Source organism: Ictidomys tridecemlineatus, chromosome 4 (genome assembly GCF_052094955.1).
Source record: "Ictidomys tridecemlineatus isolate mIctTri1 chromosome 4, mIctTri1.hap1, whole genome shotgun sequence".
In the NCBI taxonomy this organism is placed as follows: Eukaryota; Metazoa; Chordata; class Mammalia; order Rodentia; family Sciuridae; genus Ictidomys; species Ictidomys tridecemlineatus.
Window position 1 is genome coordinate 193990330 of NC_135480.1, and position 27230 is coordinate 194017559.

The 27230-nt window shown below is 38.8% G+C and overlaps 1 long non-coding RNA gene across 1 annotated transcript in view; it reads left to right on the top strand.

Annotated features, from left to right (window-relative positions):
- The window catches only part of LOC120889877 (uncharacterized), a 64487-nt gene extending 43666 nt beyond the window's left edge, over positions 1-20821 (top strand). The window contains exons 2-4 of the long non-coding RNA XR_013437266.1: positions 9591-9662; positions 19836-20000; positions 20698-20821. This is a non-coding gene — a long non-coding RNA (uncharacterized LOC120889877). The remainder of the gene's footprint in view (positions 1-9590; positions 9663-19835; positions 20001-20697) is intronic.
- Positions 20822-27230: the final 6409 nt, after the last annotated feature.

A 27230-nucleotide genomic window follows, 5' to 3' on the forward strand; every position in this document is an offset into this window, starting at 1 on the left:
CATTGTAGCCATCCTCCAATTTTGTTTTGTGAAGGCAAATCTCCTCCATTTTTAAGTCACAGTCAGTTTCCAGAAATTGTTTATTTCTAAGCACTATCAGTCAAACTCTCCATTCCTTTCTGCTTTTAGAGTTTGAGTGAAATTGATTTGTGCTTTTTATTTTAATACAAAAAAAATAATAATCTTGTTCCCTCTGGCTTGGAAATTCTGGGCGTGGGTTTTCTCTCTCCTTCCTCCTCTCTGACCCGCTGTCCCCTGGTCACTCATCCACACCAGTGGTGATGTGAGGGTGGGGAATCAAGAGAACCATTTTCGTGTGATTTTTCTCTTCACTATGTATGATGCAATGTAAGGAAAATTTCTTTTTTCCCGACATTGGTGTTTGTAAAGACTTTGCAAAGAGATGCGAGTTGGAGAGACTGCGTGGGTGAGAGAGAATGTGTTGTGGGTTTTTGTTATCATTATTATTTACTAACCTTTTATTCAAGGACTGTGATGGAAGATCGACAAAACAACTCTCATCCCATAATCAATTATAGCTGGAAGACAATAAATAGCTATTCAGTGTTTTTTGTAATGTTCTGGGGAAGAAGGGCGTATTGACTGCCTTTAAAGTTAGGGGCCTTTCCATGGATACAGGGTGGGCAGTCATTATTGGTTCTTCTAATCCAATAATCTCCACGAGCTTGGTGTATGAAGACAAAAATAATAATAATAAAAACAATAATTTACTCTTGTATTAGCTGTTAAGGTTTATAGTAACTCACTAACATCTGCATCATGAAATAGCATTCTTTCAGCGGCTGTCTTGTATTATCATTTTCCCCATTTTACTTAGAAGGCAACCGAGGTTCAGGTTTGGGTTTTCTTTTCCCCCCCAAGTTCTGATTTCATCCATTAAATCCAAAGCCTTGGACATATTGACCTCTCTAAGCTTTAATTTCTTTATCTTTAAAATGAGGATAAAGGTGTTTGTTTCTGGAGAAGACTGAGATCCTATATGTGAAGTGCTTAGTGTTCAATATAGAGCCATTGTTTTTATGCCAGGTGACATCCACAGGCATCACCTAGTCCTAGGCTCTCTTTGAGCCACAATCAGACACAAGCGAGAGAGAAAGTGTGTTTTTTAACTAATGCTACATAAATACCACAAAACTTAGGAACTGAAAACAATGATAACGTGGATCAGAATTTCAGGAAACTTTTAGGGGTGATTCAGACTCGGCACCTCCCAGAAGGTTGCAGCCTGTGTGTTTGCCTGGGCTGACACCATCCGATGATGGGGACAGATGACAATCTGTTTCCACGATGGCTCAACCAGCAGCTTGGTCGTAACTGTTGCAAGAAGCCTCATTTCCTAGCCCTGTGGATTTCTTCACAGTGCTGCTTGAATTTCCTCACAACGCAGTGCCTGACTTCTCCTAGGGAGGGTGATCCGTGAGAACAAGGCCAAGGTTCAGTGTCATTTATGGTCAGCTTTAGAAATCACAGTTCCACCACCTTAAGTTATCTGTTGGTTTACTTTGGTTGGCTCCATTCACTGTAGAAGCAGGCCACACAGGAGCAGGAGTGCCGGTTTCCCAGAACCCTTGGGGGCCAAATTGGATGTTGGCTGTTGCAAAACCCATACCTATAAGGACAAGGAGCTTCATATTTAGGGATTGGTTTTGAGAAGATCTCAACTTTTTAGTTAAAATGGTTATAATGAAGTAGCTATTGGAAAATAGCCCCTCAAAACCCAGAAGGTCAGCTTCATGGACGACAGTACATGGACAATTGGGGAAATGTGATATAGACAGCAATTCTACACATCAGGCCCAGATACCTCACTGAGCCACAGTGATCCACGATTCTCCCAATTTCTAATCTAGCCCTTCTCTGCTGCTGTACCCAGGGTACGTGGACCTTCTATCTCCTGTTCCCCCAGCCAGTCACAAAATAGGAATCCAACACCCATTGCCTAGGGCAAAATTTCTGCACCTCAGTTCAGTTCTAGGACTTACAGGGGGCCCTCGGGGGTTTAAAGATTTCTGGGTGCCGCTTGGAGAGATTTTGACTCAGCAGGCTTGAGCATCTGGATCTTGAAAAGCCATCCATGAGATCCTTAATACCGAGCAAGGTAAGGTAACTTACTCAAGAGCCGATGAAGGATGAGAGAACTGAGGCCCACTCCCAGACACCCCAGACACGTCACCTGTGCATAAGAATTGCTCTCAGCCCCTCCACACTGCTTTGATAGTTTGTGCATCCACTACTGCTGACTCTTCTGCTCCCTGTCTTGCATGTGTGTATTTATGGCCTCCTGATACTGCTCCCTTTCACCGTCAGCACCAAATTAACAACCCACGAAAGCACACATAGGATATTTGTGTGTTTTGTCTGTTTGGACAGGCAGGGGGTTTCCTGGGCTTTTAGAGATAATTTCTTGGTTAAGTCATATTTTTTTTTCTATTCATGTTTGAAAAAAAACAAATTGGCTTCTTTACAGTTGCCTCTCTCTCTCCCTCCTCATTTCCTGCTGCGGAGATAAAATCTCCCCCCTCCCCCCCACAAAAAAAAACCCCAAACACAAAACAAAACAAAAACAAAAACTCCTGAACACACTCATAATCAGCATGTTTATTAGAGAACATTTTCAACCCAAAGTATTGCACAGAGAAGAAATGAGGAAAGGGGAAATCTTTTGTTTAATCACAGAATATTTCCCTAGATTTTCAGTGTTACAGAATGACCTCTTGGATGTTAAAATGAATAGCATCCATTCTGCACAAACATTGTGAAGCTCTGCTCTGGAATACCATTTCCATGCTCTGATATTTGTTGAGTCCCCACTGCGTGTCTTTCTTAGGAAGTAAAATAAAACTGACATGAATTCAGCCCTGAACTAGCGCAGTAAGAAAAAGGTAAGAGAGAGAGGATTTAAATGCAAGGGAAGCACCTTAGGAGAACTGAGCAGAAAGGAATAGATAAGGATCTTCCTTATCTAAAGGAAGGAAGATCAAAGGCAAGAGAAACCTCCCAGGGACACTCACAGATGGACAGCATCCTTGTAGAAGTGTAGGGAAGGAGACTCCAATGGGAGACTGAATCACAAACTTCAAATCTCACCTCTCCCACATATCAGTCCTTTGTTTTGGTTCTCAGTTGCTTCATCTGTGAATTGGGGATAATAATAGTGCTCACAAGAATCACATAAATTCAGAGTGGTGGGAGGACTAGGGAAGAATAGAGTTACTTTAGATTAGGTAGAGGGCAGTGAAGGGAGGGGAGGAGAGGAGATTTGGGGATAGGAAGGATAGTAGAATGAATCAGACATTATCACCTTATGTATACACACGACTGCATGACAGATGTGATCACACAACATGTACAATCAGAAAAATGAGAAATTATACTCCATCAATGTATGATAGATCAAAGTGCATAAATGGATTCATGTAAAACTAATTAAAAACCAGTAAAACGTTTAAAACAAAACAAAGAAAGAATTGCACAAATTCAGAGTTGAACAAAATGCCTAACTGGTGTCTAGTAGGAAGCATGGGCTTAAAACATGTTAATTGTTTTTGAGTCGAGTTCTGAAGGATGAGTGAGATCCAGGCCTCGTATAGATGAAGCTAGGTTTTCTAAGGAAGACACTAATGAGAGAAAAACCAAGTCACAGGAATTGTCCCTCAGTGATAGGATTAGAAGTGACCTTTAATGGCGGAAGCAGGTGAGTAAGGATGAGGAGACCAGGTGGAAGGATGTGTAGAGAGGCTTACTTTCTTTCCTGATGTCTTGCTGACTTCACTGGTGACATTAATATAGTAAGATATGGTAAGACTGCTGAGTACAGAATCCTGGTGTGGGGCATATCATGTGATCAGTACCATGAGTTCAACTTTTCTTTGTGGAAGAAATAGATGCACTAAGATTGGGCAGACTTGCTCTCTCACCTTGCTAAATATTTCATTCCAATTGCTGCTTCCTGTAAACTGTGCTTCAGCCGGATGCTCCCAGGCATTGAGACTTTTACCTTAGAAGCCCGAGACAGCCCTTTCTGAGGTCATTCAGGATTTAAATTTGGTAGCATATTTGCTGTGTTTGGAGGCCATCTAGGTCTTTCTTTCCCTCTTCTTTTAGTTGCAAAGAAATGATATCTTCATGCAGGAATAGCTCCCACACAGTGATGCTCTGTGAAGTTGGTCCTTTTTTTTTTCTCTTCAAGTGTAGCACATCCCAAGCAAATAGGCAAGAGTCACAGTCAACACAGGGGGACTTTTCCAGGTTCTCTTGGCCGAGTTGGGCCTTGCAATCTTCAGGAGTTTCTCTCTGACGAGTTTCTTTCAGAAAATTGTGAAGAGAGCTCTGGCCCGGCGAGGACCACAGAGAGTGGGGTATTTTTTTTTTTTTTTTAATCTAAGGAAAGACATAGAAGCTGTCCCTGCTAGGGTGAAGGGAGAAATAGATTCCCTGGGAACACGAACATTTCTGTTAAGAGTTTTTTTTAATGTAGATGGCTCAGAATAGGAAATATAAACAGCATATTCTCATCTCACAGGAAAACTTACAGTAAGTCTGAAACAGAAATCAAGTAATGATGGGTGTGATTGAATATCTGGAGGAGAGACCAAGAGCCAGAGGGCGGATCTTCAAGGGTAAAAGGGCAAGTTTGCAAGTAACATCAAAAAGTGGGAAGTGCTGGATTGAACCCAGCACCTTCACATGTTTGGTAGCACTCCACCAGTGAGCCACAGACCAGCCCCTGAGGCTCTTTTTTTATGAATAGTGACATTGAATGACCCGTTCTTTCCCCATTATAGATGAGGAGACAGGGATTCAAGAGTTAAAAGCACTCTCTTTTGGCCATACAACGGGTACTGGGCAGAGTCAGGCCTCTACTCTAGTTCTAGAGTGTAGGATGTGAAAGGGTGTGCCCCAGCAGTGTGCCACACCTTCCTGTTGATACAGAGGTCATTCATTCATTCATCTTCATATCCTCTAGCCCCAGCCCAAAGCCTGGCACAGAGTAACTTTTCAATGTTTGTTTGTTGAGTGAAGGTTGTAAGATGGGCCCCCTTGTCTCCTGAATATAGCTTATAGCTGTGCTGGTTTTAGGGGGAAGACCACAGTTTCACCAATACTATCTCAGCTCGGCAGAGTGACATTGAGCAGTGATGCACAAGGGGGTGTGTGACACACAGGAAGCCCTCAGGAGTGAGTGAGCACCAAGGTGCTCACACAAGCAATTAGAAGGAGCCATGGTAATTGGGTTCAGCCATTTACTTTTAAACCTGCTTATGGTCCAAAATGAGTATGTGGCATAGGTTGACAGACCTTGTGATAAATCCATCAGCCCAGAGTAGACCAAGTCATGGCTGCACCTTCCAAGTACAGGCTGTCCCCACAAGCTGTGCACCTAATTAGACTCTGATAATCTGTATAAATTAGCATTTGCTAGTGATAAATATCACCCACCAAGCCTTAAATAATACATTAGACTTAATTGAATAAATACATATATTATGGTCTTATAATGCATATTTTCCATAATGAGTTATCCTCTTTGAACAAACAAACAATTCTGATTAATCAGGTGGGGTAATTGTGGTTTTAAAGCTCCAGATTTTTCAAGAGAGATCTCCATGGGTCAGGAGACAGAAAGAAAAATTCTTTTCCTTTACTAGGTTGGATGCATTTCCTATCTTTGGGGATCTCCCTATCTTTGACACGTAGGGTGTTTGCAGTGATGTCTACATCTACACCCATCTCTCTGCTCCCAAAATTTGTATTTGAGCCTCAGATGCGCTGTTGACTCCGTCTGTGATCTTGAGCAAATCACCTGGATTCCTTATGCCTAGCTGTTTCTGTCTGTTCAATTGGTACTACATCTTACCAACTGGGACAACTAGAAGTGTTACATGGAGCTGGGGCTGTCACTCAGTGGTAATGTTTGCCAAATATGAACCACATTCTGGGTTTGATCCCTAGCTCCACATGAAAGTGGGGAGGAGGTTGGAAATCATCTGACCCAGGGGAAAACTCATAGAAGGTGGTTGGTAAACAGAAGGTATCATCATTCTGAAAAATATTAAACAACATACCATCTATTGTCTTATTTTACCATGACAAGAAATATGGGAATGTACAGTAGATATTAGTGTGTTAATTTTAAAATGAAATAAACCACCCCAGAGATTAAGAAACTTTAGTTGCTTATCCATTCAATCAACAGTTATTGATCACACAATGCCGAGAGTTAAGAGACAAAAAGATGAAAAGCCACCTCATCTCATATAATGAGGGACCACCTCATTATATCTTTGTGGACTTATAGTGATAGATTTAGAGAGAAAATAATAAGCAATTATCAATAATTATGGAGTTTCTTTTTTTTTCTTTTAGTATTGGAGATTGAACCCAGGCTAACTTTACCACTGAGCCACATCCCTAGTCCTTTTTGTTGTTTTTTTTTTTTACTTTTTCAATAGGTCTTGCTAAATTGTTGAGGTCTTGTTACATCACCGAGGCTAGCCTCAAATTTGTGAACCTCCTCCTTCAGCCTCCTGAGTCCCTGAGGTGAACAGACATGCAGATCACAGAATTTCCACAATAGCAGAATACAATACAAAATACAATAGCAGGATGCAAGCAATAGCACCTCCATTATTCTCCAAAAGCCAAAGAAACTCTCAAATAGATGAACCGATATGAGTGGAAATGTGGTGCAGTTAGTAACTTAAGAAAAGAGAAATATTTTCCAGGAAGAAAGAAGAGTTGTACCACAGTATGGCTCCATGAGAAACCAAGGCAAGCTTGGAGAATTTTTTAAAGTTCAGTGCATTTAAAGTAACATTTGTCACCATTTGCACGGATGGTTAGGGCAGATAACTCTTGTCCAGCGGGCTGTCCTGCATATTGCCAGGTGCCAGCTGCATTCCTTTCCTGCATCCAGTGGATCAGTGCCTGGAGCAACCCTCACCTTCCCCCAGATTGTGCCAAATGCCCAGAGCAGGGGATCAAACCCTTCTGCAGCTGGAAGTCACTGATGTAGGATGTCAATTGCGGGGGAACGAGTCAAAGAGGAGGCTGGAAAGAAAGTCACATTATGATGAGCTGCTGCTACCATGTTAAAGTAATTTCAATTTCCCTTTTAGGTGATTGGGAACAATCTTCTTATAAGCACATGGGGAAATCCTCTTTTTATAACTTACATAGAATCCACCTTTTCCCACTTTACGAGCCTGTGAATTCATTAACCGCAGTAATTCACACTGCGCTTGTCTCCACCTCTTGACACAGGACCAGGGATTCTGTTCCTATCTGCAAAACCTCCTCTTCTCCCATCCCCTTAAGAGTTTTGCTGTTGTACTCTTGTCCTCATGTTTTTTTTGTTTTTTGTTTTTTTAAGTCCTTGGAAGTTTGTCACAGATGCCCACCAACACATATTGCTCTTGTACCTTCCCTGCTCCATGACCTTTCTGGGCAGTTTTTCCGATGCCATGCCCTCTGTGGTCCAGTCTTAGTTACCATAATTAGTAACATGGCAAAATCACCAAAAATATTTTTCAGCATAAATTCACATTTATTTGCAATCCTTAAATACCATGATAGGGATGGCATAGGTGGACCACATCCACCATCCTTAAAATCCTTAAAATCCTCATTTTCCTTCAAGCCATGTTCCTTGCAGCTATCGGTTTTTAGCACAATTCCTGAAAACAAACCAAGAGCAGAAAGAAAGAAAGAAAAATTTAAAGAGAAACTAAAAACTCTCTGTCCCTTTTTGGTGCAGGCTTTTTATGTCCTTCAAGAATGCACTTAACCTCCAGCTGTGATTCCTGCACTTCCTATGCTTCCTTCCTCCTTTTCTCAGGTCTCTATGGTTCTTGTTTTCTGCATCATGAAAACCTAGAGACCCAGTACAGCAATTTTAGCGTGGTCTTTGAAGGGCAGAGGCTAGAGAGGAAGTGGTGGACAGAGCCTGAATCTAGGGAGCAAGCAGGACAAGAGCATTTTTGTCCCACCCAGATGATGTAGCATCTACACCGTCACTGCCACTCATTTAGCCCTGCTATACTGGTGACAAACATTGTTTCACTGCCCCCAGCCTTGACCCCTCTTTACCATCGGCATGGCTTCCCATGGAGGGTATTTCTGTCATCTGTCCACTGTGCAGGATAGTTTCTTCTGTTGCTTCAAAATTCCTACTAGTGGTTGCCATGGACCATCCCTTGAGCCCTCAAGAGAAAAAAATTCTCAGAAGCCCAAGGTGAAGTTGAAGGGGATACTAACGCCCCTACCCCACCCTACTCATGTTACTTTCTGTTAGAGAATTCTTATGGCAATGTGCACCGTTTCTCCATGATTGAGAGCATTTGCTGATCTAGACCCTTCAATTTTACCCTCCATTAAATATAGATATTTATAATGTAGCTACAAACCTATGTATCTACATTCATACCTACATAGATATCTCACAGATTTCCCTCTTTCCCTTTTTTTCGCTCTCTGGGCAACTACACTGCCTTCGCCACTCACAACCTATGGTGCTTCTCAGAACTTGGACTTGTTAGATATGCCTACCACGTCTGATCCTTATTTTTGGATGCAACCTATCTGCAAGTATTTCCATTGAAACACGTGTATACATTTTCCCTTGTATGGATTTATTTTTTCTTACTCCTGTGTTGTATGTTTCCCCTACAAGTGCCTGGAATCCTTTGTGCAGTGAGGTAGGTTTTACATAAACCATGAGTGAACCTGTATATCCACAGGGACATGAAGTGGCTCAGGAGAGCAGATAGGAACCAAGTGCAGCATTCCCTGGGGTAAGATACATATAGCCGCTAATGAATTGTAAAAGTGTGGAGGAGATTATGATGATGAATACTTGCGAGACTGTTTTTATTTATCTTGCATTCTCAGTAAATCAAGTGTTCTGCTTTGACTCTTTTTGAAACTGAAACTTTAAGAGAACATACTGTTCTTTTTAACAATTTAAATGAAAATCTTTCTGAAAAAATAATTGCAAACATTCTGAAATTATCAATAGGAACATCAGATCACAATTTGTCTTCATGCGATTGTTTGAAATAGACATCCTGAGCATTTGGCCCAATGAAACATTTGGCCCCACTATTGCTCTTGTGTCTTGAGTCTTGGAACCTTTAATATCTTCCAGGTACTGAGTGCCTACCTCATGGGCTGCTGTGCTTCATGGTCTCATCTGTGATTTCACTGAAATTCTCACAAGAGACATCTTACTGAGGCATGCAGAGACTATTTTCTCTTTACCAAATAGTTCCATTTTTGCTATATTTTTGTACTATTATGGTTTAAATATTAGGTATCCTGCAAAAGCTCCTGTGTAAGAACATGCAAGGTTTAGATAAGAAATGATTGGGTTATGAGACCCTCAACCCAATCAGTAAGTTAATCCTATCATGGTATTAACTGAATGGTAACTGCAGGTGGTAAGATGTGGCTAGAGGAGGTGCATCACTGGGGGTGGTGCCTTTGGGGTATATTTTGTATCTGATGAGTGGATTCTCTCTTTCTGCTTCGTATTCATCATGTGAACTGCTTCTCTCCACCACGCTCTTTAGACATGATGTTCCACCTCACTTCCAGCCCCAAGGAATGAAGCCAGCTGTCTATGGACTGAGACCTCTGAAATTGTGAGTCCTTAAATAAACTTTTCCTCCTCCACATCGCTCTGGTGGCATTATTTAGTTACAGCAACAAAAAGCTGACTAAATCAATTACCTGAATTTTATGTTTTTTTCCTGTTTTCTGACTTATTGTTTGGAAATGACTTTTTTTTTTTAATCCAGATTCTATTTTTTTTTTTTTGCTTTTAATCTTCTATGGGCTGAAAAACCTGGAAATCATACTTCATTTGGGAGGCCCCACTATCCTACCCATGGGGGAAAGGTTGAGAATCCAGAGCCCCCAGCTAGCCACCTTTCTCTATCTACAGTGTTGAACTAGGTTTGGCTTTTATGCAATATCCTTGGAATGCACACACTTCCAGTTATCACGAAAAAAAATACATGAATTTATTTTATAAATGTTGATACTGATGGGTAATTGGTAGGTAATAACTACTTATTAGAGTTAATGTATCTGATCATTTAATTAATCTTTTAAAATTAATATTAGACTCTCGACAACATGTAATGGTTATAAGCAAATGTCATTTGTTTGAACTTTTTAGTGGTTAAAAATATTTCTAAATATTATTTGTATCTTTGAATATATTCTAGTAAGAGACATTTGATAGAATTTGTTCAAACCTTATGAAAGTTCTATTTATTCATAGTCTGATTAGACTTTTTATTAGTGATTATGTCTGAAAATAAGACTTATTGCATTTGTAATAGAATAAATGAGAGAATAAGTAAAGTGGTAATGTTTCTTAATATCTATTTGGATCTTCTAGAATGACCTAAGTTATGGGAATATGGCTGGTAGGTTAACATGCTGGATTTTTTGGTTCAGAGGCTTTTTCACAGTTCTTCCTTTTTAGGTTGACAGATGCATCATGGTAAACCAAGAGAAAGATTCACGAGTAGATACTGCTATTGTAGTGTTGAATTTGGGGACCATAGAACATTCAGAGTACATTGCTTCAGGGATGTTATTGGGTCAGGCATGTGATTAAATGAATTAGGTGTTGGATATAGCTTTCATAATCTCATTATCTCACCTATGGCTACATGGTCTTAAGACCTTGTGGGAGACACTTCATATTCAAACCAGAGTATAAATGAGAAAATCACTGAAATACTATTTCTGAAAAACAACATTTTTCCCCACCCAATGGGGTGATAGAGCTAAACTAGCTACTTAGATTCTTGCCAATGATTAGAATCAGTACAATTCAATTACAGTGGCCACTCATGAATCGGCTTTTGGTGAATTTATGGAATAGTCTAATTTTAATGAATGAAAGTACATATATGGCTTAGGAAGAGATTCTTTCTGGGCCCAGCCTCCCAGATTATTAACTTCTTTGTCTTAGCTGGAAACTGTAGGTTTTTATTTTATCTCCTCTACAGCTATTCATGGGACAAAAGATGAGATGGTTTATCATAGGTCTATTTTAATTCTCAAGATTCTAAGAATTGTATATGGTATTAGTGCTATAAATTGAAGGAAGGATTACAGAGCAACTAACTACTAATTTGCTCATTTATTTAATTCCAGTCTTCTTTAAGAACCTCTATGTGGCAGGCACCTATTAAGGAACAGGGTGCTAGAGATGGAAACAGGAGTTGCTACTCTCCAAGGACTCAAATTCTGGAGAAATATCATTTAATATTTCTGCTATGATTTGAATGCATCCTCCAAAGTTCATGTTTTGGAAGCTCAATCCTCAGCGCTACAATTTTGAGAGGTGGGACCTTTTAATAGGTGACTGGGTCAAGAAGTCTAATGTTGTTACCCTGAGAGTAGCTTTGTTAATGCAGGGGTAGGTTCCTGGTGGAAGGAAAGGTTTAGTCTCCCTTCCTCTTTTTGTCCATCATGTGTTCTCATGCCCTTCCAACTTCCACCATGGGATGCCACAGCAAGAAGGTCTTTGCCAGATGCACACCCCTTGACCTTGAACTTTCCAGCTTCCAGAACTGTGAGGAACAAAACTCTGTTCTTTATAATTTACTAGTTCTAGGAATTCTTTTATAGTGGCACAGAACAGGCTTCTACACTTGGAAAGCCTTATTTTCCTTGTGTGTAAATGGGAGCACTAATGTCTATCCTGCAAGGAGTTGGAAGACGGAAATATAATATGAAAAATTTTAAGTGCAGTATTTGGCTCAAAATAAATATTCAATATCCCTAATTATCATGAGGATCTATGCCTGATCCAGTTGCGTGGGAACCTGGCCCCATGTGGACTCTGACATGGCATCTATTGTATCTAAGTGTCTGCTTCTTTCTCTGTGTAATAAAAATAATAATGACCCCTTACGAGTTAGTGAGTGGGGACTTCCTTGTATTTATATTTATGTCATGTGTGTATGTCAGCCTCTCTTCTGTACCACAAAATATTCTTGCTGCTGGAGAATTAGCAGTGAGCAAGGCAATATGTCACATATAAACTGTCTGGCCAGAGGAAATTAAATGCATGCTAAACTCATGGTGCTGATAATGCTAGTGAATCTTTGATTGCGGTTTGATCACACTTCGTTATACTAATAATCAGTATTAATATTATCTATCCAGAGTTATCATTTCCCCACCAGGCATGCCCATCTCGTTGTGCATGTATGGTTTGAATACTTGGCAGTCTGAACCACCTCATGCAGGTTATGAAAACCTCTGAGATCAAACATTAGAATTTCCAAACATTTGCATGTATTTCATCTTTCAAGGGACCTTGCATTTGACCGCAGCTCCGGCCTCTGAATTTCCATTTAATAAGAAGCTGAGTGGAAAAGCAGACCTTTGCCCCTGGAAATCCTTCTGCTTTCACTTGTGTTTACAAAAATGATGATGCTTTGCAACCTACTTGGTCCTCACAGCAACTTCCCTCCACAATATGTTTGGGGAATCCACAATAATAATTTGGTTCTAAGCCCTACTCCCTTAATTTAAACAGCTGTACTGCAACACTGTGTTTCACTTCCTGCCTCGGTTCATCTGCCTCCCACTATATGAGGACTGTGAAATAGGTTTGAAGAAGCACCTTATTAGGCATTGGGGTGATGTACTGCTCAGATGGGAGAGGCCTGTCTCAGGTCTTCATGGAGTGTTGCTTTACTGAAAGTCTTCTGCTGATTTAAATGTTAATCTCATAGCTCAGAGATTCAGGTCTTGAAATAAGGAGTGCTGGGCATCTGTTTATTTTTGATGTTCCCCAGGCATCAATCTAACATATAGTTGAGTTTAAAAGAGCTGGGTTTTGATCTTGACAAACTGTGTTCCCTATGAGATTCCCCACAACCTCTTGAGAGCCCACACCTCCTCTGTTTTCCCAAGAAAAGACCGTGGTGGTTGCAGCCCTCTTAAAGGATGGACAAGGCTATATTCGTCATTAACACGCAAAGAGACTTGTACATCTCTGGTGGTTTTGGTAGTAACTGAGCAAAGCAAAAATCACTTTTATTCCTGGTTTTCATTACCTGTATTTGATGTCAGCACTACCAGCATTAGACTCTTTTGTAGTCTCTCCTTTAGCTTTTGGAATGCCTCTTCCAGGGAAATATTATTCATGCTTTACAAATGAAAAGCCAAATCTCTAAGGGACTGAGACATCTTCAGAAGATCTTACTAGCAAGCTGAGCTTTGATCCCAGGTCAGTGGAGCATACTTTCTCCTAAATCCCCAGAACCAGATGTCTCTCGTGAGTCTGTGTCTCCTTCATCTTCTTAATACAACTTTTTTGGAGAAGGAGTCTTTGGTTTATTTTATCTCATTACTATTTATGTGTCTTCACCTCCAGAACGGTTCACTGGATGTGAGTGAAGAAGTCCTTAGTGAGAGCCACACTCTTCAGATCTATTCATTCAGCTTTGAGTTCTGCATTGGCTAGCATTTCTTCCAGACATTAGGCTTTCTTGTCAGGTATCCTAGAGTATCTGTGGATGGAAGAGGTGTGTTCTGTGAATCCTGAATTTGCCTGTACAATCTTATGTAAGTATAAATGTGATTTTTTTTCCCTGGGGAAAGATTATAGAATTTTCATCATTATAACCTGCAGAAGCTTAAGCAGCAAAGAAGTCTTTTTCTACCTCTTAAGGTCTGAGATTCCAAATATGGGGGTGTTTTGTGCTCTTGGGGGCTCTCAAAGTGGTTTCTTGAGGTCTTTATCACCCTGTTCCTTTTCAATCTCAGGATGTTAGAGGCAACAGGCTTCTGGAGGGTGGGTGCAAGATTCTTGCAGGAGGTGGGCCTCAGGATTAGGAGTCTCTCAGTCACACTTGTTGGTACTGTGGGGAGAGGGCTTCCAATGTCTGAGTGACTCTCTCACATAGGTGGTTTCAATATCCAACTAATTGGGACCCTGCTTCCTGTCTTACTCCCTTTGAATCCATCCATTATTTCATCAGATTTTCTAGAGGTCTTTGTGACGCTCCCTCCTCCATTGGAATACAAGTTCTTCAGCTGGTGTTTAAGGCCTCCTATGACCCAGCTTCTATCAACCTGTCTTACCCTGTGCATGCTCGTTACACAGTGTTACACTTCAGCTGTATCAGAACACTTGCCACTGGAAAACATAAGATGAATCGTATTAGTCAGTGTTCTTTAGATAACCAGAAAAAATACAGAGAACAAGCAAGATTTAATTATCTTGACTCATTATGGGGCTGGTGAGTCTGAAATCTATGGGGCAGGATAGGAGGCAGGAATCCCAACAATGAGTCGATGTTGCAGTGCTCATCCAAAGGTCGTGGGGAAGCAGAATTCCCTCTTTCTTGGGCAATCTCATCCTTTTTCTTCTAAGACCCTTGTTGTTTGGAGGGTGACTGCCCACATCATGGAGTGTTGCTTTACTGAAAGTCTTCTGCTGATTTAAATGTTAATCTCATCTAAAATTATTGGTCTAGTAACCTGAAGATTAGTATTTGACGAAACACCTTAGGCACTGTGGCCTAACCAAGTTGACATATCAAATTAACCATATCGTGAACCTCCATACTTCTGGGCCTTTCTATTCCCACAATATATTTCTAGATATTTTCCTGTGTTGTTTTTCCTTCTGTTCTTTGTATGTATAGCTGCAGTAGCATTTATTCCAGTTTGCCTGTGTCTATCTGAACTGCATATCTATGGGCTTCTTCCCTGGGTCTTGAGCAAGAGTCTCTGAATTAATAATGCATTCCTTCTGATTCTTCATTACAAGTATATTATATTGGAACGAGATTTTAAAGATATCTTAAATATCAGCTTAGACTGATTCCTGTGTCTACAGAGGTAGAAGATTGTGCTAAAAATTGTTCATAAAACCAGACTTTCTGTCTGGTTTTTACAGTTCAACCTTGGACAAGTGACTTAACCTCTCTATGCCTCAGATTTGTCATCTATAAAATTGAGATGATACCACTTATGTCATTGGCTTATTGTGAGAAATAAATTAATTAATGTATATAAGGGACTTGAAACAGTGCTTGACATACAGTAAGTGCTCAGTAAATATGAACTTGTAGTGTAATCATCATTGATATATGCTTTCAAATGTTGGGGAGGAGAATGGTGCTTTTTCTCTCAGATACTTTGACTAATAATATAAAATTGAGTGAACTGCACTTCTTTTGATCCTACCTTTGAAGACCTTGGGTCTCTCCACCTATGATTCTCCAGGTGTTCTCTGGGCACATGGGCATCTGGTGTGTATCAAAAAGTGGGTGAGCCATCAGATGATATGGGGGAAGCACATAATTGGGCTTAAGGACATGTAGGGAATGTCCAATGACATTGATTAGTTCATCTTTCATTCAGCAACTAGACAGTTATGTCTTGCAGTACTAGACATTGTGAGCAACACAGAGATGAGCCAAGCACAGGTATCTGTCTTTATTCACTGGGTTCATAATAGAGTAAAATCTTTGCATCTGTATCCCCATCTTCCTAATTAGACTGGGATAGAGCATGGCAAGGGAGAATAGGATTACTATGGTATTTACTCATCCATGGGAGAGAAAGAATTACTGCTACATATTGTAGGCTAGGATTATGCAAGACACAATTTTCATAAAGAAAAAAAAATACTCTGAAAAGAAAGTTTCTTCTTTGTTGTTATCTTAAAATACTTTGTATTTCTTACTTTGTAAGAAGAATATAATGTCTATACAGCATCACCTAAATGAATCAATTATTAACATTGTCATAGTTATTTTTATCATTCTCTATAGAATATAGTATCTCTTCCAATTACATGACAGTCCCACACATTGTGCCCCTCTGAATACTTTGACATGTTGACAGGAGTCTTTCAGAATGCTCAACGTCTTGAGATGTTTAAGGGTGGAAACAAGTTTATGATACAGAGGAGAAAAGAAAATAAAAAAATTGCTCTCAAGTATAATAAGCAAAATGGAAAAGGATGGTTTAGATAAAGACGTACTCGTTGTCATGTATAGGTATGTTTGAAAAACCCTGTGAGTTGGGAGAGAGGGATGCACACTGGCAGATTTGAGAAGAACTGAGGAACATCAAAGTCCTGGACTGTGGATATCATTCCTGCCACAAGCAGGATGAACTCCCAGATTTACACTTGTCCTTACCATGCAGTCCCAGGAGTATGTCCATTTAAATGCCACAAAATAAGAATTCAAGAGAACTTACCAGCCAAAATGGTGAAGTCGACCTTTAAACTATCAGGTAAAACAAAGAGCTCCCGAAGTGAATTAAGATGGAATCACTTCCCAGGACTGCTTCCACCCAATTTCCAACTTCATTTACTTACTACAAATGTGCTAAATGAAAGCATGTCATAGTACCCATTAAAGAGCGTACCAAAGTAATTCTTTTAAACTGGTTCTCATGGCCCTTTAATTTTTATTTGTAAAGATGCCTTGGATTTTAGAAGAGTAGAGTTGGAAAAAGGGGTTTTAGTGACAGACCAGGCTTTCAAACCTGCTTTCAGTCTTTGTGAACTATTTCTCCTCAGAAATGGAGGGAGGCAGGTTGACTTGGGTCCCATCATCACATTATGCAGAGCTCCTAGTGGGTTTTGTTTTGTTTGTTTGTTTGTTTTTCTTTTCTTTTCTTTTTAGGATTGAAGGCGATCTTGCATCTAAAGCAGCTAGCACAGGAATTGGAGCATAGAAAGGAACAACGAATGACATCTTCTTTTTGCCTATGCAAAATGTAAAACAAAATAAATTAATAAAACAATATACTTTATACAGATCCTAGTGATGTAAAAGAACCCCAGGACAGAGAGAGAGTTTGACTTTAAGAAAGTCTTGCAAATGGTAGGAGAGACCGCCCCCCAAAAAAGTTGCTTGTTCTTATTGAGAGAAAAATATTGTGGGAGTTAATGGTAGCATTTGGAATAAAGTTTAAGGGAGGACAGAATATTCCAAAAATTACAGAATAAAATGGGACTTTTATAGATGAAATGAATTTTTCTCCTTTCTTCTTCCTTCCCTCCCTCCCTCCCTCCCTCCTCCTTTCCTTCTTTCCTTCCTTCCTTCCTTCCTTCCTTCCTTCCTTCCTTCCTTCCTTCCTTCCTTCCTTCCTTCCTTGGCTATAGATTGATGCCAGGGCAAGCCTGAGGCATGCTAGATAAATGCTCTACCACTGAGCTATATCCCCAGTCCCCAATTTTTTCTTTGAAGCTTGATTTTTTTCATTTTTTTTCTAGCAGTCTGTTAATTGTGTCTCCCTGGTAGTCATGAGACCCTTTTCACAAACTTCCACACAGAAGTCTAGAACCCAGTGCAGTGTATGGCACATAGACGCAGCTCAGGGAGAACTGATAAGAAATCCTTACTAGATTAAGAGAGGGTTCTGAGGAGTGTACAGGAGCTTAGTGGAATGGAATGTTCATGACCACTCCTGGGCAGACGACTCAGGTGTGGAACCAGGGCAGCAAAGTGAAAATGAAGGGCTCTGTGGATTAAGGAGAAAACTGATTGTAACAAGCTTCTTACCTGTCTACGTGTGATATATTATATGTTTAAACAACTCACCTTTACCCACCATCTACCCTGTGCTAGCCTTTCGCTGGCTACTAGGGATAGATCTGTGGAACTTGTGAAAGGGACTTCAGGACTCCATTGAGGTTTGGTCTGCACTTAAGGGAAATGAGAAGGTGAAATCCACTTTCCTTTGTGGCCTGACCTAGTGAGGAGGTCAAAGTCAAGTGAGGAGAAAAGCACAGTCACCATAGAGTGTTCATGACACATATAACTTTTCACTTTTATTTATTCTAAACATATACCCATTCTTCTGACTACAAAGTCATACTAACTTACTGTGAAGAATTTGAACAATTCATCTTATCTACATGTACCCACCAAAATTTTTGTTTATTCTCCCTCATTATTGTTAAAAATTATAATTATGCATATATTACTGTATCATGATGTATTCATTCAGAATTTAAGTGTTTAATAAAAGTAATTAAACAATATAGGAATTACAGGAAAGAATTTCTATAAGTCACCTTAATGCTGCTGCTGTTAATATTTCAACAAACATTCTTGTGGATGTTTCGTTCTCTTCCTGTACCTGCACACACACACACACACACACACACACACACACAATTCCACACAAATGAAATCATACTATCCACTCCTACTTTATTTGCTTTTTACACTTAACAAGTTGTTATTTTTCCATATCAAAAATGTAGAATGACCATTTTTTAACGGACACTTAATATGTCCCTGTATGAGCATAGATTGCTCTTCAGTTAGTGAGGGGCCCTATTGATGGCCATTTAAGTTGTTTTCAGGTATTGGTGTGTGTGCATGATTTAATTTTCTAAAGAACACTGTGACGAACATCTTTGTACAGATATCTCTGGAACTTGTAACAAGTCACTCTGGGACTCATTTCTAGAAGAAAAGTTGCTCTGTTTTCATTGTCTTTCCCCCCCCCCCCCCGCCTAAAATAATGACTTTTCTACATCATATGCTTTCCTTGCAAAAATTCATTCTAGACCCTGCACCAGGAAATAGCATACAGTTTGACTGGTAGGGAACATATTCATCTTCATCGCCTGTTAATAAATGATTTTCAGGAATTAAACTTTGGATTTTTCAGTGCTATTAGTGGAAATTAAAATATATAAGAAAATTCCATATATTTTATATAAAAGTTTTCTATTTTTTTCTTAAAGTAAACATGAAATTTGGGCTGTCATTGTGGCTCAGTGGTAAAGCACTTGCCTAGCATGTGTGAGGCACTGGGTTCAATCCTCAGCACCACATAAAAATGAATAAATAAAATAAAAATATTATGTCCATCTATAAATAAAAATATTTTTAAAAAATCCACAAAGTTTGGCAGATCTCGACTTGCTCCATTTTCCAGAGAAATTTGTCAATTATTCCTTGGGACTGGGGAAAGAGATGGCTTATTTAGATAGCATGGTTTGATAAAATATGGATGGTGAGATTATAAATTTATGCAATCCATGGTTTTAGTCTTTGTTTTCTTATGGTATACCCCTGAATCATCAAGAATTATTCCAGACCTCATCCTTACACTCCTCTTAAATAATTCCTCATTTGTGTTGTTTAATTATTCAGGACACAAAATTGACCAAACATTGATTAAAGCATTGATCAAAATGATTTAAGTGAAATAAGAATATGGTACTACCTTGAACTAAGGCTCATCCTTCCTTCTCCCCTCCACATTTTTGCCTAAATATACCTGTTGTGACTCAGCAAGGTAAGCTATTCATGAAATATTCTGAAATGACTTTAAATTACATAACCCTGGAGGGATGAAGTCATTTATGATCTTACATTTAAAATCACAATATAAAAAAGAGAGCTATGGAATCCATAGGGAGGCGTTCAGTTTAAAATAACTTGTGATTTGCCATTAGAGACAGGAGAGCTCATAGGGACTACTTTAATTATTTTTGTTATTAGAATGACTATAACAGAATCTTTCATTTGGAGACCAACGTATATAAACTGTGCTAAATCCATTCTTACTATTTTCCATCCTCAGTGTGTTTGTTATTACCAGTATTAGTTGTTATAGACTGACTCCCATTAAGTGTGGAAACCCAAATTTGCATATACAAGGAGGTGAGGCCTTTGAGAGACGTTTGGTTTTAGTTGAGCTCTTGATGTTGGAAAATTCAAGATGGAAATACTTCCATGACCCCAGGAGAGAAACCAGAGAGGTAACTCTCATTCTGTCTCTCTTTCCTCCAGGAAGACAAGACGGCCATCCATGACACAAGGACACAGCCATCCTCAGAAACTGACCCTTGATCTGGGCCTTCCGTTCCCCAGCACCAGGAGAAAACTGTCATCTAAGCCACCCAATCTGTGATATCTCATGTCATCCCAGCTGAGATGGCACTGGTGGCCTCAGCAGTAATGCCTTAGTTTCTAGCACCTCTTTTTCTCCTTCAGTGTCTTCTTTGCCTTTGGTCTGGTTTTCTCTCCTCCTCCTCTCTCTTGCTTTTCTCCTTTACCGCATCTCTAGCTGCCAGTCTCCTGCTCATCATTCTGTTTTCTCCGCCCTCTCCTTCTCCTTTCACACTCTCCTTTCTTGTCTCTTCTTTTCATCACTTCCACTTTCCCTTCCCCTTGTCCTGTATTTCTTTTTATTATTACCAATTTCCCTTGACTTTACTGTTTTTCTCTTTCTTAGAATGTAACTCCATACTCATAATTCTTTTACCTCTGCTTCGCTTTGCCCTCGTCTTCCTCTTTCCTCCACTTCCTCCTTTCTTTCTCTTTCCCCTCTCTTTCTCTCCTTCCAGTTTCTGAATTCCCCTTCCTGTCTTCACCTGGCCTGTCCTACTCTCTGCTCTGATGCTCTCGTTCCTTCCCTCTTGTCCTGTCCCTGTGTTCTCCAGAACACCCCTGTCTTTCTTTCTTCCTTTCCCTGCAAAGATTCTTGATGAAGTGGATGTACTGGGTTGGGAGGGAGCAGTGGATCAGAAGGAGAGATGGCCAGCAGCCAGTCTCGGAAGATGGCTCTCCTATGACCATCAATTTTTTACCCATTTTTCCTTTTCATAAAATGTCTGCATTTAAGTTTTTTTTTCTTTTTCTTTCTTTTAAGGAAGCTTTGCTGACATCCTTCAAGAGGAATGATAAAAGACACATGGTATGAAAACTACAGAGGCTGAGAAAAACCCTGAGTACCTCAAAGGCCCAAGGATTCACCTTTATTATTATTTTCTCATTGCGATTATTATGATAAAATAATTAAAATAATTGAGTCACTTATTGAAATCTTTTTTTTTTTTTTTTTTTTTTTTGCAGGGGAGTTCAGGGATTAAACTCAAGGGCCCTTGACCACTGAGCCACATCCCCAGCCCTATTTTGTATTTTATTTACAGACAGGGTCTCACTGAGTTGCTTAAAAAAATTACACATTTTTTTTTCATCTTATTTGTAATTACCACTTTCCCAGACCTCTTTTTGGCACTTACTGTGTAATATTGAAAGCTTACAGATTGAAAGGGTGGGTCAACATATGTGAGAGTAAATTAGAGGGAAAGTTGTGGAGGCACTGAGATTTAACCAGAATGTTCAAGAAATGCTGTCCTGCGCAAGAGAGAGCCAGAGTCATTCCTAATAAGAAAAATGATAAAGGTAAAGTGCTTTGCTTTTGCTGAGACTGGTTTTGAATTGAGATCCTCCTGCCTCAGCCTCCCAAGGATTACAGGCGTGCACCACTGTGCCCAGCTTATTGAAGTCTTACTATGTGCCAGATACATGCATCACTTAATTTATTTTTCCATAACATTCCTGTGAAGGAGGGACTATTAGTGTGTTCATTTTGCAGATGAGAACCTAGGTGTAGATGTCAGAATTGGCTTAAGATAATGGAGGTGGTACGTACATATCTGGGAAGACCACCTCCTTAATGTCACAGTTTGCTTATAGAATTTACAGGGGGTAGTTGGAACAGCATTATTTTTATGAAGCTTCTCATCCTTGTGGGGCATTATGATACAGCCAACCTAGTTTAAATTCTGGCTCCACCAGGTACTAGTCATGAACCACACCTCATTGTCACCTGTTGGCTCAAGTATATTATCCCCATTTTATAAGTGAGGGACACAAAATTCAGAGGCAAGATTCTAAGTTTTAGAGGCAACTAATTCCAAAAATGTAAGTGTGAATATTAACTGACTCCAAAACGTAAATGTTATATATTACATCAATGTGGGTTTTAGGAATAAATAGACTAGTTAAGCAGAAAAGGCAGAGGAAATTCTCCACACATGGAGGAGGCAGATTGTAAGAGAATGGAGAAGATGTGAATGTGCTATTTACAAGAAATGAAGAGATTGACTTTCCTGGATTATTCTCACTTAGAAGCTAGAGTGAGTGAGTTATCTTTGCAATTCAAATGTTTGTGTATATGAAATGGAAGCATCTTTTCCTACAATTGTTATGTATTTTAAATTTTATATTGTTGGGAATGATAAACAAAAAGTCAATATGTGAAATAGAAGATTACTAGCAATATTTTGTCAAATGTTGTAACAAATAGGTATCTGAGTCTTGTCATTGACATGGGTATCATTTTCCTTCCTTCCCATTTTTTCTTTGATATTTTCCAAGTTTTTCTAGGAATATTCATATATTTCTATTTTATAATGAGAAAAAATATTTTATTTTAAAAATACTAATGCTAGTTTGACTTTATTAATATGATTGCTTTATTTGAAAAAGTATACTTGACCCTATATAAATATGAAACATTGATGCTAACATCTCTCTCTTCCTCTTAGTCAACTTTTGCCCTGAAAAAATACTGGGATGAACTATGACTGACCAAAGACTGACTGTAATGAAATGCACTAATATTATACATATACAATTTTTTTTTCATCTTAATTGCAATTACCACTTTCCCAGACCTCTTTTTGGCACTTACTGTGTCATATTGAAAGCTTACAGACTGAAAGGGTGGGTCAACATATGCAAGAGTAAATTAGAGGGAAAGTTGTGGAGGCACTGAGATTTAACCAGAATGTTTAAGAAATGCTGTCCTGCTCAGAGAGAGCCAGAATCATTCCTAATAAGGAAAATGATAAAGGTAAATTCACAGAGATAGAAATCAGCAAAATATGACAAATATGCTCTGAATGTAACCAGAGGATTAACCAGATGGAATGGGTTGCAGACTTTAGGAAATAAATGTGGACTGTTATAAGATGTAGCCAAATCATCCAGTAGAGGATTTGAAGATCAGAGACGATCCATTTACAAGGGACAGTTGAATTCTTGGGTTCTAAATACTCAAGGTCTAATTTCACTGTCTACTTGATTTGTTCAAAGCCAACTCAAGGTACTGACAAGGAGAAGTGGTCAAATATCCCCAAGGAGAGAGGAAAAGGACAGTGACCCATCCTTTTCTGGAGACACACAGGAGCTAAAAGCCTAAGGACTTTTATATTTATTTTTAACAAATACATTTTGAGTAACACTTAAATCCCAAAAGAGCTTGGAATTGACTTACAAGTAAGTCATCCTTTTTAAAAAAATTATGTTCTTAAGCCCATTCCTTCTACCTACGCTCTGGCACAACTACTTGTGACATTTCACAGTAAATCCTTTAATCTCTTTCAGCCTTAGGTTTTTTTTTTTAATCATTAAAATTTGAGTATTACTACTTGCCCCTTATCTCCCCCCTTAGAGTGTTCTTCAGAAGACTTTATTATTTGAAGAGTATTAAAGTACATTTAAAATAGTAATATGTAGTCTAGAATTATAGGTAGTGCTTTTATCACCTCATTAGATGGATGTAGCGGTGACTTCATTTTAAGCACACACAGCAGCAAGCCTTAATGTAGGTCAGACTCTGCTCATGGGCTTTGAAATGTGATGGATGATGATGATGACGATAATGATGATGAAGTTGATAGTTAATTTTTGTGTTCTGACCATTTTATATGGTCTAAAAATCTTCTTGTAGTACAGGTTAGGGGTGCAAGAGACAAATCTAAACAACCCACTGCAAACCTTGTGGCTTAATTTACATGCACATGAATGTTATTGGCTGAGCAAATCACGTGACTAGGCCCAAAGTCATCAGAGTGCAGAAGTATAATTGATCCTCCACAAACCATGACCAAGATCAGGGGGAAAGAAAAATCCTGATCCAGTAATATAATCAAGGAGCCCATCTGCAGCTGAAAAACTAAATCCTCCTTAGTGAAAGGCAATATGGTTATTCCTACAGGAGAACATAAGAAAAATCTGAGGGGAAGGTAATGTTAATGGGTGAATACATCACCAATGGCTGGTACTCTTATTTCTAGGGTAGCTTTGTAAAGGATAAATCTGTGTAAGGATGGTCAGAGGAGGAGATTTACAAGTTGAGTATGTATAACTGTACATTTTATAAGCCAGATGTATATTTCTATTTCTATTCATTATGTTAGTATGTGGAATGTAATTAAAACTCTGTCTAAGACAAAAATAGAGGTATGCATGTTACAATAGTGAATTTCAACAGTGGTGAGGGTGATATTAACATTTTGAAGAATACTTTCTTTGGGTATCTCTTTTCTCCTGATTTAACTCAACTGCAGTTTCACCAAGATAACAAAATTCTTACATCCTAGCAAAGGAAACAAGAACTTTTTCTGGGTTGCAGTTTCTATGACCAAGAGACAAAAAGTAATAACTTCTGGTAGTGCTGGACGATTTTAGTAATATAATTTTCTCTAAAAGATTAAAGATAAGTTACAAAGAGGTTTTGGAGATTTAATGAGAAATGTGCAAGAAATATTTGTTTCTCTTCCACCACATTCAGTTTTAACTGCCAAATAAATATTGTGGAGAATGACTTCTACTTATAGGGACAAAGTTTGGGAGACAAGATGGTTCTTATAAACACAGGCAAAAAATATGGCTAAGAGTGATGGAGCCTTGGAAGAGTTTTCTGTGCACAGCAACATAATGGGCAATCTTTAAATTCACTTGTTCAAGTTGGGTGAAAACAATCTCTGCAAATCTTATAAATAACCAAATTAGGTAGTCAGTGCCCCAAAATATTAAACCAAATGTCTTTTCTCCTGAGAGGTCCCCATATAGCAAGAAAATGAAATATTTAATCAAGAATTAATTGACAAATGACCTAATAGTGTCAGGGAAATAGATCTTGGAAGAGGTAGAAGTCTGTTCATGATGATGTTTTCTTTCTATTACTTAGCAGAGTGAACATAGATAACAATAATGTACTGTGTATTTCAAAACACCTAGAGGAAAGTATTGAATGTCTTCACCACAAAAAATAATGAATGTTTTGAGGAGCTAATATACTTACTCTGATATATGCTTACCCTGATTTGAATATTATATAATGTAGGCGTGTTGAGACATCACATGAGACCCTCTAATTATGTATAATTATTATGTGCCCATTAAAAAATGAAATAAAGGAAAAAATACAAATACTCAATGAAAAAGTAAGTCAATAAGTAAAGAAGAATTTATTTGGAAAGAGGAAACCCTTTCAACTATCTGGCATTATAGATATGGGTTTTAAGCCCATGATGGTGTTTACTTATGGTCTGTTCTTGAATCTACCTGTGCTGGTAGCCTGTGAGGACCATCCTGAGATACAGACATGGGAGTACTTAATTTTTGAGCTTGTGGTAAGTGAGTGGAAAGCAGGAATTCCTCAGAGCTTTGAAAGGCATCCTGCCCAGGAAGGCAGAGCACACGTCCCACCTGTTGAATTTACACAGAGACGCTATTAACTGGCAATTTTTCAACACCTACTTCCTGGCCCATGAATCAACACTTGGAATTTTGAAGCTCAGAGATTCTTAGTTTCAGTTTTTGGCAAATATTCAATATTTGTCCCTTGTAAATTTTATTCTTCAACTTTTGTCCCAGTCTTCCTTCAGTCTCTCAACTGCTTATTTCAGTATTTGAAATTAACACTGAAGGAAATCAGCAATAATCAGTCTTTTCACAAAGCTGGGGAAGTCCTGAAATATTACTGTGTTCCATTTTCAGAGGAGGATTCTGAGACAGAGTGGTTTAAGAACTTGCTCAAGGCTTTCATATGAATAATTTCTCAGTTTTTCAGTTTTCATCTCAGACTTCTCCTGTTTTTCTGGATGCCACATGACCCTGTTAGTGGCAGATGATTAGAAAGACAAACTCCTCTGCCTTGCCTCGTCTTTCCTCAAGGCCTGAAGAGAGTTTTATTCTAATCATTTATGCTTTATCTCTACATACCTGCCTCTTTATTAATCACCTCCCTGGTATCTATTGCTATTAATCATTCGACGTGTGTCTGAGTATTACTGGTAATTATCTCTGAATGTTCCTTACCTGTTGGTTTAATTACTAGTTTTCCCTTAGGAGTACAGACTATTTCAGGTCCCTGACTCTGGTGTGTGTGTGTGTGTGTGTGTGTGTGTGTGTGTGTGTGTGTGTGTACATGGTACTTAAATCTGTGAGTTTTTAATTTTTTTTTCTGTTAGACTTATTATCAGTACATATGTAGATTTTATTTCAACTAAGGAACTCTAATCCCCTGTCACTTCTCAAAACATATATAATTTCTATTGAACATGAAGACATAAAGTCAGGGGTAATCTATGATTCTCCTTCATTCAATGTTATATCTTCTTCAATAATTCTTTGAAGTGTTCTAAAAACAAGTCAATTTGCTTTCTCCATTAACAAGCAGGATGTACCTTGGGGTTTTATTTTCTTTTGTCTTATTTTAATTCGTTAAGATGCTTGTCCTTCTCTGAGAAGGGAATTTCACTATAGTAGTAGTTCCTGTCATCAAAGAACTTCCAGACATATGGTTAAGAGAAAAAGAATGAAGAGGAAGAAGCAGATTTATTGCTCATCTACATATACTATTTTATTTCAACGTTCCCCCAGATCCTCTTATGTATAGGTGCCATTAGAGAATCTTCCCAAGGATGCTTAGATGCTAAGTAACAGAGTGGCATTCTAAATCTAGATCTGCCTGATTTCAAAGTCCACACTCTGCTGCCTCTATTTAAGGTATGTGCATAAATAACATTACCTAGTCATGCATATAAAAACTGGGAGGTGTAACAGATAATATTTCTCTAGAACTAAGGAGAATGTTGCAGATGCTTCTAGATGAATTTATCAGAAAAAGCTTTATGGAGATGACCTTGGAACTGAAGAATGTATAGAATAAAAATATCTAAGCATAACATACATAATCCCCAGCACTAGGCGAAAAAAAATATCTAAGCATTTGTCATGTGTGCTCTTGTGTACACACCCCTTATTGACGTCTTATGAAATCTCTGTAGGCCTGCTTCTCCACTAGACTTCATGAAGAGTAGAGTCCATTTTAGCAATAAATGCTTAAGAACACAGAACCTTAAGCCTTTGTGAAGATGTGCTGAATTCTTGTTATCTGGACTTCGCCTAGAGGTAGGGGTGTTAATGTAAACACACACACACACACACACACACACACACACACACACACAATTACTTGCCCTGCCTATTGTTTCGGGAGAATATTTCTCTTTTCCTCACTAATGAAGACCTCTATTACTGAATATTTTAAAGATGTCTGATAAGGTCCCTGGAGACCTCCATGACTAATTTTTACAATAAGTC